The sequence below is a fragment of the Zonotrichia albicollis genome, chromosome 8 (genome assembly GCF_047830755.1).
Source record: "Zonotrichia albicollis isolate bZonAlb1 chromosome 8, bZonAlb1.hap1, whole genome shotgun sequence".
NCBI classification, from domain to species: domain Eukaryota; kingdom Metazoa; phylum Chordata; class Aves; order Passeriformes; family Passerellidae; genus Zonotrichia; species Zonotrichia albicollis.
The window spans coordinates 17,244,848-17,262,385 of record NC_133826.1 but is presented as its reverse complement, the minus strand read 5'-3'; the positions used below and the strand labels follow the sequence as shown (position 1 = coordinate 17,262,385).

General features: G+C 37.7%; 1 protein-coding gene across 4 annotated transcripts in view; it reads left to right on the top strand.

Moving 5' to 3' along the window:
* BCAR3 (BCAR3 adaptor protein, NSP family member) overlaps window positions 1-17,538 on the top strand; it is a 90,239-nt gene that overhangs the window by 1,852 nt on the left and 70,849 nt on the right. The window contains exons 2-3 of one of the 4 annotated variants that reach the window (XM_026790430.2): window positions 6,350-6,514; window positions 14,905-14,999. The gene's annotated coding sequence lies outside the window, so the exon portion shown is untranslated. Of the gene's footprint in view, window positions 1-6,349; window positions 6,515-14,904; window positions 15,000-16,634; window positions 16,784-17,538 lie in introns of those variants that run through there. The other 3 variants (XM_014263763.3, XM_005482073.4, XM_026790431.2) reach the window with 3 other exon arrangements.

Below are 17,538 nucleotides of genomic sequence, written 5' to 3'. Positions count from 1 at the left end.
AAGGAATGCAAATCTAGAAAGTTGAACTCCTTAAAGCCCTGTACTGCAGAAAAGAAACAGAAGTCTTGCTTTTAAGAAGTGAGTTGATCTTCAGAATAAGCTTAAATTTATGTTTGTGCAATTCAAATGAACCTCTTGTAAGTAACTAAGAATCACTGTAAATATCTTGTAGTTTGTGGACACCTGGGCGTGTTCATTGTGGGGTGCAGTGAGTGTTGGTGCCTGACCAGTGTGATCTGGTGGTGTGGCACCTTCGGACAGCATGGCACTGAGTGGCTGCAGATGGTGAGGAACCATTCTTTTTTGTCACAAGACTGGTTCTGAGACTCTTGTATTTTCATTGTGGATAGTTGGTTTATAAAGGTAGAAAAGGCTGGTTCCATTCATGCGGGAACACTGACTAGGGAAACGTTTGGAATTTTTCCAGAAATTTTTCAAAATATTCAAGTCGTTTTGCTTTTTTATTCTGTAGATGTAGTGCCGGTGCAAAGTCCCCGTTTGCGTGTGGACAGCAGATGGAGCTACTGCATGAGAAACAGGGCGGCTCCCGGGTCATGAACTCACGGAATGTGCTCAGAGGCAAAAACCGCCGATCTCATTAACCTTTGCTGCCGTGTGTACCCAGATCGGCCCTTTGGACTTTCCCTCTTCTGGGACTGTCTGAAGTCCACTTCTGTTGCAAGCTGGCTTTCATTTCAGCTCCTCTTCAACTTCATGTTCTTTATCAAGGAGCAGAAGTTACTTGGAGTAAAGTTGTGCTGGGCTTAGTTACCAGCACTCAGAGAAATTTTGCTGAGCTATTTTGATATTTTTTAAAGGGAGGAGAAACTGAGGTAGGAATACCTTGACACAAGACAGGAAATGAATCAATGGAGGCAAAAATTATCATCATATAGCAGCCTTCTATTGATTAAAATAAATCTAGACATCATTATTTATGAAATTAAAGTCATCAACATGGTTTTTAACATTAACTTCTGTTAATGTGCTGTAGTGCTATGTACTGTATATCCAAGTACTTTTGGTAAGATTTGAGCTTTAAAATGAATTTTAATGGCAATTTCCAAATTTGTAGGGCTTCCAGAGATGTTTGTTGGGAGTGCCACCACCTTTCTCTAAAAACAAGTGTGATTAATACACTTTGTGCAAGAAGTCAGAGAAGGCTGTAATGTATAGATTACCCAAATGGGACCCTTCACCATCTCTACATTTCAGGGAGGATTATTACAACCCTACTGCTCTAATGATTTATCTGTGTAGTGCAGCAAGAGAAAACACTCTTCGAACTGGCAGGAAAAAATGCTGGGATGTACAAGGTCTGAGGATACTGGAAGGAACTCTTTCAGGGAGGTTTCTTTTGTTAATTGGCAATTGGATTAATTTTTTTAAATTTTATTTTCTTACATGAAGGCAAATTCTCTGCATTGTAGATGCTTCTGCATCTCTGCCTTTTCCTCAGGGAAGGCTGTGATTGCCACGTGACTGTCAGGTATTGGATAGTTTGTTTGTCAGGCTGCCAGCAGGAAGCTGTTAACCTCTTCCAGTTCTCTTATTTATGGCTGTTGTTGGCCTAATGCATGTTCTGCCCTCTTGAATATGTTTGGGTAGACAGGAGAAATTCCAAGAGCAATGCCTTTGAGAAGCTGGGGACACATGATCAGTTACGCCAAATCATCTCTCCAGGGGATTATAATGTTAATTCTGTGTAGTTCTATTAACAGATCAGGTGCTGCAAAGCCATTTACTGCAAGAGAGCTCCCTGCCAGTGCCAAACCTGAGCAGTCATATGGCATCTCTCAGAGCACTGCAACAGGACGTTTGGAGAAGTCCTAGCTAGTGCCTCTGGCCAAAAGTGGAGTACATCTGATTTACAGAGAGATGGGAGTCTGTTTCAAGACAATTTCAATGTTTTCAGTGTTTTCTGTTGTTAATTTGATCTGGTTTTTTCATCCTGGCAGAATTCCCAAATTCTGACCCTAGGTTTGTCTTGGCCCTGAAGCATGGCAAGGCAAGCAATTCACATTTTCTTGTAGGGTGATATCCAGCTGCAGGATTTTAGCTCCATAACATTTCTATGGAATTGACAGCTCTTCAGTCAGTATCCATAACCTTTTAACTGTTTGAGCACATTCTTCACCTTTCTCACTCCTACTCTTTCACCCCACGTGTGAAGGGTGTGACTGAGCAGCAGACCCTGCACAGGCACAGTTGTGCAGAGGAGATGCTCAGCAGCTCTTGGTGCACACACACAGTGGACAAGGAAGGTCATCGAGCACCTCTGCTACAAAGGAGTTGCCTGTGGATTCTCTGTGTCCTTTGAACAAAAAGGTGTCACTAGAAGGACATCACTGCTGTCTTGGGCCTCTTGTACCCCTGCATGCTATCTACCAAAAGGGAAACAGATCTCTTCCAATTTCACAAATTGCAGAAAGATCAGAGTGACTTCTTGTGAAAATGAGCATTCTCTTGTACACAGGTAGAAATCTGAAATTATTTTTATAGTAAGAGAAGACCACAGGGCTTTTTTCTGATATAATTGCTACTAGAGTGTAGATCAGGGGTGCACAGGAGCTAACTGAGGAAAAGGAGCTGTGGCAGGAGGCTTTGTACCATCAGGAAAAAAAGGAGAGATCAACAGAAAAAGCAGAAGGAATTTGAAGTTTGTGCACAGTTGGAAAACTAAGATGTCATTAGAAATAGAATAGCAGTTACCTGAAATGTATACATCAGTTATTACTTTGTTAGTAATTGCTAGCCTTTTAAAATTCAATTTGATGGTGTCAAATGGTTTCATAAAAGAAGATTGATTGCAGAATTCCAGTTGTAGGTAGACTGACTCATGGTTAAATGATTTAGTCAAATATCTCTTCCAGTCCCTAGCAGAGCCAGCTCAGCTCTGACTTAGCTATCTGGAGTCCTACTCAAATCTTCTTTTTCTTATTTTCCATCCATAAAATTGTATCATGAGTGTGATTATGTAATGCAGATAGATTACTATTTTCAGAACTGTTGATTTGCCAAATTTATTGCTAGTTGCAATAGCCTATGTTCACTATTTGACCCAGATTTACCATCATACTGGCCAAGTTAAAGTCTGGCTAATTCGTATTACAGCTGGAAGACTTAATTTACCATGTGTTGAAGATAAGAGATGTATGAAAGGAAAGTGTAAAAGCAAAGTTAGTTCATACACCACGTACATTAAACTTTGTCCTTGAGAATCTTTGTTGAAATGACTGCGTGAATAGGCAGCTGCATCTTATACTGGGTATGCTCTAATATTGGTTTGATCAGTGCTTCAAGACTGACAAATGTAAAAAAAAGGAGCTTTGTGTCTGTAAGCACAGCAGATTTGTTTTGGAAGTCATTTAGATATTGTGTAAGTGAATGCCATGTTGCATTCTTGCACTAAGGCCAAAGCAGAACACAAGCTCAGACTCCACTTTTGTAATCTATCAGTAGAACTTTTTCTCTCTTTTAAGAGCCACAGTGGAAGCACACTGAACTAGCAAGTGATTTTTATAAACTAATCCTTGCATAGTCTTTGCTCCATATTCTCCTTCCAATTTTTGTCTCATAAAATCAGTCATTGAAGTTAATGCAACTTATCACCCAGCAGAAGTTACAGTATGAAAAAACAAAAAGCTGCACATCAAAGAGTCTTCTGTGCAGACAGAGGATACAAAAGGCTCCTTTGTGATGAATGTGCAGCGTTAGCTCTGCCACTCCAAATCAGCAGTGAATTTTCTTCAATTCTAGCATTGAAGTAAAAGAATGTCCTTTGTTCTTCTAGGGGTTTACTTTCATTTCCAAACTGCTGGCAGGCAGTAAGCATTGAGTTAACACACAAAATTAATTTCCTGTGTTCAGAATCATGATATACTTTTATAGAGGTGTATCTTGGTTTATTCAAATTAGTGATAGGTACCAGTCATTCCTGCAGTGAAGTGAAACAAGCAGTTTCCACAGTCAGTGATGTCTGAAAACCATAGGAATCACTGCTAACAAGACCCCTTATTTTTTACCACACCCTCCACAGAGATAATGTGCTGTTGTTGTTGTTTGTTGTTGTTATTACACTTATGACTGTAGTTTATTTTGTAAATACCTGAGTTTGCAATCACTAGGGTTTGGAATCCAGGAAAATAGTATAAAAGAGCCAAAAGAAATACCATCCCAGCTCTCATCCAAAATGACAGAGATTAGGGTAGACATTTACACCCAGATGGAGGGTCAGGGACATTTCAGTCAGGTTTCAATACAAGTGGCCTTTTTTTATAAACTTGCTACAAAATTATCGCTTACTTTTGTTAGTGCTGTTATGACAAGATACTCCTTTGTGTGTCTAAAAAGGGGAATATGGCTTCTTAATTTACCTTCTAGGACTAATCTTATTCACAGGTAGTTTGGAAGGGAAATAGGCCCTTTTTCTATTTGGTATTAATTGCTATGTAATTGGCATTCGTTACATAGAGGCCTTGTGCTTTTTGACTGTGCTTTTTGTTTTTATTTGACAGCAAAGCAGTTATCTACTAGACATAGTTGTGTGTTTTATGTTACCAATAAAAATGAGAAAGAATGAAATAGCATTTGGTGAAAGTGTGAGAAATTGTATCTCTAGGCAGGCTGGACAAGTAACTTAAACACTGGGTTAAAATGCAATAATGGAATCTGGTAGAGAAGTTGCTTTAGAATCCTTAGAAAAATCTGAGTGTAAGTGAAAAAAAGAAGGGGCAAAGGGGAAACATAAGGACCTGGATTATGGAGAATGAGGTCTCACATTAGCAACCAAAATGGTTGCTAATAAAACTTTGTTAAGGGGTTGGCTTTGGGTAGAGATTGTTTTTTCAGGGTCTTCATTTCTGCAGCGCAGAATGGGTTTAGAGTGAGTGTGCAGCTAAAACATGATAGAACATGATGAAATCAGTTCCCCAGGTGTATTAATTTCCTTCTTCATAAAATCAGAAATTCAGATTGTTTTCTGTGTCTCTGTTGGCAAAGCTTGTGTGACATACATCTGACGTGGGAATTTACAAGTGCAAGCCATATACAGTTTAACTTTAGTATACTTACATAAATGGCAGAATCATTAATTTTCAGCTCATGAATTTTAACACTTCTGATGTGATACCTCTCTTCCTTTGTGTTATATCTAGAAGCAAATTAATGACCTGTTGATTTGCATACTGAGATATGGGTTTGTTAAGGTCACACTACGCAAGACAGACTATAAAATATTGCTTAAAATGCCATTTGTTGTGACTAACACTGTAAAGGAAAAGGATAGTGTAGGTAGTTTTATTTCCTTCCAGATGCTGAGTTGTGTAGTATTGAACAGGTCCCAAAACAGAGCTCAGCACACTGGGCAGATTGTGTCCAGAGAAAGGGCATCTGATATTTTGGTTTTTTGAGCTCTTACAGGATTTTCTTAAGGCAAATCTATTTCTCATGTCCACTGTCAAACATTTCACTTAGTGGCTGTTTGTTGCACTATTAGATGAAGACAAGGACACACAGTGCAATGAGCAGTGTGGAGTGAGAGCCCTGTGTGGACCCCTCTCCTCCAGCTGGCTGTGTCCTGCAGGCACAGGGGATGTCCCCGCAGAGCCTGAGCTGTGTCCTGCAGGCACAGGGGATGTCCCAGCAGAGCCTGAGCTGTGTCCTGCAGGCACAGGAGGTGTCCCAGCAGAGCCTGAGCGCCAGCTCTGCATCAGCCCAGCCGCGGCCTGCGCCTCCTGTGGCCGTCACTGATCCCTCGCTCGGGCAGTGTCCGTGCTCTGGGAGCAAACAAGCCCTGGGGAAAGCGCCGCACCGTGATGCAGTCACACGTCTAGGTTTCGAGAGTACCAATGTTTCTAGGGCAGATAGACAGCCTGGGTGGGTGGGCAGTGATCCTAACTGGAACTTTTAGTAACTTCCATATCATCATCATCATCATTTTCATTATCATCATTAATGCTACTACTATTAATAATAATACATTATAAAATATAGTGTGATGCCTGGAATAGATAAGTTTACCTCCCTATTAGTTTGTTGAACTCTGGATTGATGGAGAGTGTTTTTGAGCTTGTCCTTTTGTTAGGAGCAAGGGGAGTGGTGATATTTGGATTTTCTTCCTTCTTCCAGTTTATTAATAAACTTTTTTACAATAATTTTTAAGTAAGAAATATTTTTTAAGAAGTAGCCTGCAAAACTCTCAGCTGAAAGTAGGAACTTCTGTATTTCATAATGGCTCATTGGTAAATAGATGGCACATTTTTCACCTAGTAGAAAAGTAAAAATAATAATTAAAATTAAAATGCGAATAAGTTTACTCAACACAGTATTCAACTTCTCCTTGATTTAGGGGGAAAAACCTCTCTGCTCAGCTATCGTCCCTGTGATTCATCAGCTGCTGTCTCCTGGGCAGGTCTGAGTGCTGATTGGGCATGGAACTCCTCAAGGTGTGTCTTTGTCAAGCAGCTTTTGCATTTTAAGAGCTCACAGTAGACCATGATAGCCTCCTGCTATGGTAAGAACTGTTGTATGTCTGTTTATTAACCTGTACAGTCTTACTGTTAGAAACAGTGCTTGGTGTTAGTAACAAATGATTGTGTTAGCAGATGTTTCCAAATCAACTTTTTGTGGGTTTAAAACCTGGAAAGATTTTAATTTTGGATCTTAATTGTGACAGCTATTGCTCAGTATGCTAGTAGTGATTTTTTAAATTCTGAATTAAAGTAACTCTAAATATATAATAGTGAGGGGTATTGTAAAATCCAAAGAGAATTAGATTAAAGCATTTATTGTATTGTTGTAATACTTTGAGGGAGAAACATTTATAATATTTTAGATGTCTGTATTTTTATAAAATTTTTATGTGTCAACTATTCTCAAGTTAAGTAACGCAAGGAAACTTTCTTCTCATGTTGCATTATCTTCAGGGAATTTTATTTTTTCAGAGTTATGAATTGGCTTTTTTTTTTGTTTTTGTGAATTTATCAATCTAAATTATTTGAAAGACAAAATTAACCTGATTTTCACATATCTTTTCAGCTGACTTTGAAAAAATAAGGGAGAATCCTGAGGGAAAATACAGGAATATATTAGAAACATTTTTACTTTGAAATTGATAGGTTTATGTCAGCTTAACTATTAAATAAAAAGATGCAATCACAGGGATTGAAAAAATTTGAAATGTGTTACATAGAGAAGTTTGCATGTAAATGTCTGTGATCTAATACTGCTGGAGGATGGCAGAAAAGGCTGGGGAAAACAGCAGCTGTAATACCCAGCAGGGGAATGTCTGCTCTCCTCCTTCACAGCAGCACTGCTCACAGCTCAGTGCACATGACTGTACTTGTTTCAGCTCTTGGAAAAATGCTGCAGTCATGGCACAAGCACCAACTTCTTTGTGAGGGATGATACCTAGGAAAAGGAGAGTTTCATTTCAATATTACCTAAGTAAAAAATTAATTTTAGGATAATACATAACTGAAAACAAAGAACCTTTAAAGATATATGATTTAAAGAGCTATTTAAGAAGCAACTCTTTCATTAAACTATCAAAACCACAAGGGTTTTGTAGATATTCAGACAGAAGTTTCTTGCTATTGAATTACATGGATTGGGTTCTAGTTGCTTGGCATATTTCTTGGTTTTAAAAGAGTTTGTGCTTTACAGTTTTGTGCTTTAGACTAGTAAGATTCTTTGTTTATGTACTTGAGGAGTGTCTTCACAGTTAGTAAAGTTAGAGGGGATTTTTTCTTAGAGCACCAGTCAACACAAGAGATGCTGAAATGCTGGTAAAATAGTGTTACATACATAATATACTTTTTCTAAACATGGTTGTTTTGATCTCTCCCAGCCTTTTCTTGTTTGCATATTCACTTCTGTGATACTGTAATGTCAGAATACCCCTCTTTCTAGGTGTCCTTACAATGACACCAAACATTCTTCTCACCAGCAGCTGGCACCATCAGAGAAAGATTTTTCAGTATGCAAATAAACTTATCTACAATAGCAATTTATGTAATTTATGTCATGTTCTTCTCTTGCTTGTGCTGGCTTTAGTTCTGTGTGCAGGGGTCAGAGACTGGTTTCTATTTTTATGTGCCATGCTATCAGCAAAGGAGGAAGATAGCAAGAACTTTGAAATGCATTAATCATTTATGAGCAAGACCCTCATGGTGCAATTAATTTAACCATTCCTTTATTTAGGTGAGTTTTTGTCTGAGCTGAAGCTTTAAGGATCCATGTGTGTCCTACACTTCAAGCTCATTTCCTCAGTCTTGCAGCCAGTGTGCTGCAACAAGAAGAACCAAAGTGCAAGTACTATTGATAGAGGCAGGTGTGCTTCATGAGGTTAGAAATTTGATTTCAAGAAATGAGATGTTGTGCCTTTCTTGTTTTGGATGGTGAAATTATAAGATACTCTGAACTGCATATTTTTAAGTGGGTTTTGCTTTCAGAAGATGAAGCATGCCATACTTTAGAGTCCCTACTGCAGAATCACCACACTGGATTTCTGGAGTTGGGTGCAGTTCACCAGCCAGCTAGAGACAGATACATGTATCTGCTAAAGAATACCCTCAGACAGCATCTGTCCAGTTGGAGTCCTGGAAAATCACTCAGCCGTTCTCAGTCATTGTAACGGTGGATCACATCAGTGTCTGCTGTGTGCATGTGCATTCAGTCAAGTGTTTGTCAAAGAGCAAATACTTATTTGTGTCCTCCTCTTTGGCCACATGCAGTAATAAACTGAGTCAAACAGCAACCTGCTAATCTAAGCTTCTTAAAAACAGCCATTAATTTATGCCCATAACTTTTTCTGTGTGTCCAGCAGCTGATTGCAATCAGCAGTGCCAGTGTTTGGGCACTCACACATCTGATTTGTTGCACTGAAGTTCTACATCTCAGTGCATTATTGGTTCCTGCAGTAAATGGCACTTACAAACTGTGTAAGGATTGCAGAATCCTTTGCAATGGATTATATGATTTGAATAATAATGAGATGCCAGGCTAAGTACTCTTTTTGTCATACAAAAGGGTTTCTGAAAAAAAAAGGAAAATAATCTAGTCCCTGTTGGAGTCTTTTCTGTATATTTTTAATGAAAGGCCTGTCACTTTATTTGATTGAGTAATGTTTTCAGATTAGTGCTGCTTTTTTAACTGTGTCTAATCTCATTTGATTTAAGCATCATGGAATAATAAAAAAATCAATGTGGCATAGATTTATTTTGAAGTCAAGCAGGGGGCTAGCAAATCAGTAAACATCAGTTCATCGTGTTTAATTAGCTAACAGGAATTTTCTGAAACCATTAAACAGGGTCTTAACAAACAAATTGGATGTAGGCTTATTAATTTATAGTGAAGCTCTGGTGTGAAACCCAAAACTTTAAATCTGACTCTGTTTTCCTTTACACAGAAATGACAAAAGAGTTTGTATAGTTTCTGTATAGTTTTAGTAGCTCCTTCAATAACGTGAAGCATTTCTTTTAGTCCCCTTACACCAGCCGACGAAGTTGAAAAGATGAATATTTTTCTCAATCTTTGGATCATTTACAGAACTAAAAGAACATAAACAACTCAGAAATTCCTTTACATATCAATATATCAAATGCAAATATGTGAACTGTGCAGTGTTAGAGCAGTGACCTTCAACCAGACTCTAAGTCAAGAATTTCTGTTTCCAAGGCTTCTCATTCTTGCTGAGTATTTTCCTGGCATAATGTATGGATCTTTTGTGATGTGCCGTTTGCTGGAGAATGAATGGAGGCCCTCTGGCTCATTTATCCTACTGTCTCACTTGGGATTTGAACTATTTTGCTAGAAAAGAATGTCTAGTGCTCTCACTTTCAACTCTAATCCCCCCATCATTAAGCTTGCTGTAGCAGTTCCCTGCTGCATAACTATTTTCTCAGCCATAAAGCCTAATGATGATTTGAAGAGTGACTAAGATTTACAGGATATTGTATGCTTCTACTTCTGAAGCTCTCCATCATAACCATATTATATCTAAGAATGAGAAAAAATACCTCTCTTTTGAGTAACTTTATTTCATTTCCTCCATACACTTTTTTTCAGTTTGGTTTGTCTCTTGTTGTACTGTCCTTGTCTCAAACAGTTGAAATTAGGGCCAGCTGAGACCTTGTCATAGCACTGACATAGACTAAAAAGCACTGTGGATTGTTTTGGTTGGGTTTATTGGGGCGTGGGGAGTTTGTGGTTTAGTTTGGTTTTTCCAAAAAAAACCCTCACTTTGTATGCAGGCAGATACTATTTAAGAAGAAAAATACTATTATTAAATATGTCTGTCTTGATACCCAAGTTAAGGAAATTACTATAAGATAATTTGGTATTTTTTTTCATTACAATTCCCCAATATTAGTGGTTTTTTTCTTACCCTACAACTTCTCCGAATAGTAACAATTTTTTTCAAATTGCATACCTCTGCTGTTAATTTTCCCTTAAGACTTGCCAAAATAAAGCTATTAAGAAAAAATGCCTTGAGGACAGCATCACTTAACAGGAATTGAGCCAGAAGACAACATACCAACTGATGCAATTCAACTATGGATTTTTTTCTTATTAATGGAGAAAAAATTATGTACTTAGAAAATAGAAACCTATTATCTAGGCAACTCTTGATCTACTTTTAGAGCTATTAACATGTTTACAGACTCTTCCACTAGTGAAACTGCACTATTGCTCATGTAACAGTAAGGAAAAAAAAAACAAACAAGGAAAATTTTAGTCATTCTCACGTGTCAGTTTTTTCTCTAATCATGTTTTACTGCAGGCTTTCAGCATTTATTTTGGTCTGTTTGAGATTCCTGTTCTCCATTCTCTTTACTCTCCCTACTTAATTCAACTTAAAATTTTCTCGATGTCTTTTCATCTGACTGGTTTTAGCCACTACTTTTCTTCCTCTTTACTGCACTTCACGTTTATCTGTCTGTGCCTTTCTTATTAATACCGAGTTTATTTCCTACTTTTTGAAAATACTATTAGAAGGATTCTCTAGAAGTGAGTCCATGAGACTCTAAGAGGAAAAGTGAAAAGTTAAAGGACAAGATTACTTGAGGAGCAGGATAAAATAGAGTTGTTCAGTCATACCAAGACAGAGAACAACTTCAAAAAAACTGCAATAAAATTTTAAAATATCAGCATTAGCAAAAATGGTCTAGGAAACTAATCATGTTACTTTGCTCATGAAGTTTGGGAACCAACCATAAATGCAGTGCTCTTGACGGGTGTTCCACTGTTTTCTGTGTGCAAGTCCTGTACATCCATGCCCAGCCATGTCATTAGAACTGAGAGTAGAACATTTCCATATAATGTTAAGTATCGTGTGGATATTTCTTCATATTGTAGCTTAAAGTACTTGAGAGACTTTAACAGAGTTCTCTCAACTATACACTTCAGTACAATGACTACTGTGTTACACATTGATGCACTTCCTTCATCAAATGTCTAGATTTATCAGTGTGACTTTTAAAATTAACATAGGTACGTGTGCTAATAAAGCGCATGTTTTACAGTACAGTGCTGTCAGTCTTGAAACTTGCCTACCCTCCTGTTCCAGCAGAGATCAGACTCTTCTGCAGCAAGCCTAATGCAGGCTTGCTTGGAAAGCCTGCTATTGAGCAAGCCCTCCAGGACAGGAGATGAGCTGGTTCTGGTTTAGTTCCATTTTGTGGAATACAGCTGCTGATGTAAAACACAAGTCTGTGTTATTTTTGCATGCAGATTTAGTTCTGTATTGTAAACACTGAAAATGTCTTTGAAATAGGTGGGGTATTAAATGAAGGCAAATATATATGAAGGAAGAGCTGCTGTTAATTCTGCAGAGAGTTGTAACTAAGCCATCTTTGTCTTTTGCCCTTCTAATGTGAATACATAAAGCTTCAGGCAGAGGAAACATTTAATAAGTTAAACTCCAACACTTAAAAGCACTGAAGCTCTCCTTTCAGGTTGCACATGATACACTATAAAATTTGTGATGAGTTTATCTGGTAATTGCAGGATTAAAGCCAACACAACCAAAGGCAAAGTAATACCACAGGTAGGAGCCCAGTGCTTCAGCTGCAATGCATTAGGATTTTAACCCAAACTAAGATACACCTGTGTCACTGACCAGGTGTTCAGATATTGCTGCAAATGAAGGGCTTGGCAGAAGCAATCAGCTTTGCTCTGAACCTCAGCTGAGCTCCTCTAAACACTTGAGAACCAGAGTTCTACTGGAAGGTGTCCTACACTGGAGCAGGGTGGATTATCCCGTCTCTGCGCTTGTGCTGTTCTTGGAGCAGATTGTTACAGAATATGGTGAGGCAAGGCTGGAGAGCTTCTGAGGAAGAGGGTCAGTGCACAGCACAGTGTTAGGAGGAGCTCTGCGGAACAGAAATCAGCAGGTAGGGACAGCTCAGTGGGGATGACTGAGAAAGCAGTAGAATCCAGCCTCCATTTAAGGATACTTTGTGCTTTGGATGCAGTAACATTGCATCACAGAGTAGGAGGGAAGCAGGAAGGGACTGGAAAGAAATCCTTTGTGCTATCTGCAGAAATACCAATAAAATTGGTATGTAGACAGATTTGGTAAGGAATTAGGCTTGCTACCACAAAATTAATCAAAAATACTCTGAACAAATTTGAATTGGCATTGCAAGTTTAGACTGGCCCAGCGTTTTGTTTTATCTACCTGTGGTGCTTTTTATCTGTCTCTAGTACTCCTGGCGCTGCCTATACCATATCTTCAAAGGGAAAGGAAGTAGCTCTTTGTTTATGAGACTTGCCCTGCTTTTAAAAAAGTATGACTGCAGCATTTTTGCATGTAAGCTCAGATGATTCAAAGAAATTCCTGACTTGCTACTAGTATTTTCTCTAACTGGAACCCATGTATTTTAACATTTAAACTTGTTAAATGTTTGGATCCAAAGGTGTGCTACAAACCAAGTTATTGCTTTTTGCATATAGAGTCACATGTAAGTGAAGGATCTGTCTGACTCTTACAGACAGGTTGACTTACTAAAAAAGTCAATGAGGTTATGACCATCTTTTCCTTTATGGCTGAGCTCTCCATAACGCAGCTTCCCATGTATTACCATTTTTAGCCAAAATTTTAGTGATAATTAGCCATTTTTTACTGATAGTTGTCTCAGTGCAATTTACATAGTATTGTGAATTCTAAGTCTAACTGCCATGTATACAAGGACATTCAATTTAGAAAACAGAGAAAACATCAATCTGAAATTAAAAATTATATTAGAACTTCATTTTTTACAGCTTTGTGCCCAGTATCTTACAGAATCATTCTCATTGAATACAATAGTTTATTTTAATAAACCAGTTTATTTGATCTTGATTATCTTAAAGGTCTTTTCCAACCAAATGATTCTATGGTTTCTATTCCTAAGATGATATTCTATATCATCTTCAGGAAATACACTACTTTTCTTTTCCTTTTTAATTATGGGTTGATTAAAAAGAAACAAATCAGCAAGTGATTTTACTTTCTGTGGGTGTTGAATTTAAATTATTTTTAATTTCAAAGTTAATTTTTTTTTATTGCTTATCATGCAGCTTTTTGAACTTGGAGGTAGCAAGTAGCATGTTATGTTCTGCTCCTAACCCCTAAACAGTTCTTATCACTTTGTTGTAAAATAAAAGTCAACAAGAATGAATGCATAAATAGATAGGAAAATGTACCAGGCATGACTTTGTGCTTGGAGTACCAGACTAATGAGGAGGAGTGAGAGGCAAAGAGTATGAAGGAGAAGACAAATCCTGTTGTCAACTACACAGCTCAGAAGTTTAGAGCAGCCAAGCAGGAAGAATTTTTATACACACGAGCAAAGGCAGCTTTCAGGGTAAAAGGGCTCAGGACTACTAAACTCTTGCAGAAAAGGAGAAACCAAGCTGAGATAAACTAAACTTTTTGTTCTTATCAATTTCAATGTAAAATCAGCTTGGCTTGCTCAAACCACGTTTGCCAGTATCTTAACCCAGGAAGATTGATTTAGCACTGGGGTATGTGAGAAGTGCCACCATAGCCCTTCCTTTTGTTACACTGCAAAACCTGCCATGTGGGTGCAGAATGAAGCACAACTTGAGAGCACATTTGTCTGTTGATCATGATTTAGCAAACACACCTGTGATGTATTTTTTTTTATTTCTACTGCCAGTTTGATTCTTATCACAAATCAATTTTGGTACATTAGAAAGCACTCAAATCCTAGAGTTAATTAGTCATGTGAATACCTCAGCCTTTAAAGAAAAATAAACTGTGTTATTTGTAGAACACAAATTTATAGAATTTCTTGAAAGATAGACCTAAGTTAACCGTAAAGTTTCAAACAGAAGAAGGCAATTAAAAAGAATATTTTTTAATTGAGGATTTTTTTAGATGTTATGTGTCTCAGAGCAGCCTTATTAAAAATATGGCAGTCCTACTATTTCCTTCCTATTCTGAAGGGTAGAAAAGCTGAAGATGAATGTATTAAATGATAAAACATTTTGGAAACCCACTGCAGTAATTAGGAGTTAGAGAACTTGAGACAGGCTATGGTTCTGCATCTGCACTTTTTTTTTTAAAAATCCACTGTGCAGGGGCACAATTTTGTGTTTCCAGTACAATAGGACCATTTCATGTATCCAGTTTAGCATCTGACCACACAAGTGGTAGATTTGGTGTGATGGAGGTGAGGAACTTCTGTGCTGATATGGCTGAGGAATTGAAAGGAGCAGGACTGGAATGTTGAAGTTGGATCAGTCCACAGTAAAATGTTAGCTTAGAATCACAGATGTAAACTCCTTCTTTCGTCATCCCTTCTCCCCACAGAGAGCTTAGCATGCTAGCTTTAATCAGATTTCTGATTATATGGCATATGTATTTACAGTCTGTTACTGTTGGGTGCATTATAGGCTCTGGCTGTTCAAGCTGAGAAGCAGCTGTGGAGTCTTTTCAACAGTGAATACTGGCTCAGTTTCAGCACTGAACTGACACACTGCTTGTGCAGGTAGGAGGAACTCCCATCTAGCTACAAAAGACCACACGGACACACAGAAAGAGAAAAGATTTACCAGACAGTAGTGACCAACCTTTTCTATTTAAGTTTTTGATTATCTTCGTTCTATTTATTCATTTGAGTAATGAATAAATCACATAAATACTGTGGCAATTAGCTGTAGCCTTCAAAAGATCTGCTAAGTTGCTTGTACTGAATGTATTTGGAGATTTGTACTAGTCTTTTCTAGTGACATGCTGGGTTCATTAATACTTGATCCCCTGATTGCTGTCATATCACCTGCATTAAGCACAAACATTTGCCATTTCTGGGAATCAGAAAGCATACACAGTAGATTCATTTTAACTTTAGACCAATGGCAGGAGAATGTACAATGACAAATCTGGTTGTAGGGATAGGATTCTGCCCATGCACTGGGCCAAGTATTGTTAAAATCTGCAAGAGCAAAGTGACACTTCAGAATTGTTTGACCTAATTTGTACTTGTGGAGCAGCTTTGTGCCACATCTGCATTCTGTGTGCAATGCAAGAACATTTGCATGAATGGACCAGAAGTCTCTTCCTAGAACAAAGTTTTGCTTACAGAAGTGTTGTAAGAACGTAGGTGTACAGAGATATTTACTAACACAGCTGCTAGTAATTCATCCTGTAAGAGTTTTCAGAGATCTTGATTATGTCTGTCTTTGTTTTAAATAGTTTTTTATTTGTTGTTTTATCTGTATAGACCATCTTTTAAACTCATTTATCTTTTTGCTACCCAGGACATGAGTGACATCATGTTCCCAATTGAATAAGATTGTGTGAAAAACTGCTGCTTCTGTTTTAGAACTTTGGCTTTCTAATTAAGACTATGTTGATGTTATGAAATGGAGAAAGTTACACTCTTGTATGTAAGGGAAATAAACGAGGTGGTTAGTCTGTGCCTTCAATATGCTGTACATAAAGAATGATGAACCAGTGTCTTAGTTGTTTCTTGTAAGCTACTGGTGATGATATTGACATCCCACCAAGTAAAAATACCCAGTTTGAAGTCTTACATAAAGATAAAGTAGCTTGATGTCTGTGGCATTTTTTGTGAGATGTCTGGCATGAAAATCTGCGATGTGGTTGCTGAGTCAGTATGTATTTAACTCCTGATGGGTACTTTGTAGACTATTTATCTTTACACAAACATTGGCCAGAACAGCATATACAAGTTGAGTAATGTTTTGTATTTGTTTCTCTGTAGTCTGCAACAGATTTGCTAAATGTTGGATGGGCATAAAAATCCATGTTAGAAGTATCCCTCCAGTGCCTAGACTGCCAACAATATTTATGCTAATGGTTTCTTTTCAAAGAATGTAATATCCTTACATCCTTCACAACAACTTCTCAAAGTTTCACCAGAAATATATTGGACTTAAAAGAATTTGAACAAGGAAACATGAAGCAAATCAGGGACTAAAATAAATGAATTAGAGCACTGATAGCTGTTCAGCATATTACGTGATACTGCATATTCCTACTAGCTCTGTCTGCTCTGAGCTATTCTGGTAAACCACTCCTCTAGGTTCTGGCTGAACAGCATGTGTAATGTCTGTGACAGTCTGAGCCTTGGAGATGGAATTGGGTGAACAGAGTAGTCTATTCAGATAAGTGTAGGGAACTCATTCACATGGAAATCATTCCTGGCACTGTCGAAACAAAGTATGAGTGAAAGAGGAAACAAAAAGGAGCCACGGCGAGCTGCACTCCCAGCAGCAGTAAATCAGCAGAGCTTCATTGTTCACCATAAATGTAAGTTACTTTGCATCACATCAGTCTCACCCACAGTTTTAAGAGATGGTGGTGACACATAGTCCTGCAGTAAAAGATTGCTTTAGATTAATTTGAAATCTGATTCTCAGCTATGTGTAGAAACCATGTTATACCAGTGTAACAGCAAGCTTTAAATTGAAATTATTTTCACTTTCCTTAAAAGCCCATAGATTTTTTTTATTGTACTGAGAAGTTGGATGAGACTTAGTTTAATTAAGTGAAGGGTAGAAAAAGTGCAGAGCTAGCTAGTACCAGCAAAAACCTAGCATGATACTTAGGAAATCTGTATGCTTCTGAATTTTGTTGTGTCAGATGTGCTTCCACTAGGAGGAGTTGTCATCATATCCTTACCCTACGAGATTATCAGACTTGTGCTTTAATTTAACTCGTTTGATGAAAATGTGATAGTTCACAATGTAACTAGAAACAATCTATAAAGTTCACCTATGTCTACCTAAATTGTAGTACACAAACTTCTAATGGGTGGCAATATAAATATGAAAAAAGCTTGCAGCTTATGGTACCCCACAAGCAAACTTATGTTTGTCATTTTCATTGTGGCAAAAATTAAATGGATTTCTGAAAGATTACAATTAATTTTAAATTTTAAGTTTTCCATAGAACTTTGAGAATTTCAGAGTCTTAAATTATGTTTTAATAGTCACAGTTAGGGGAAAAGCTTGAAATGAAATTCCAAGGAAGAGGAAAGAAGAGTAAAAGTCTTACATGTACAC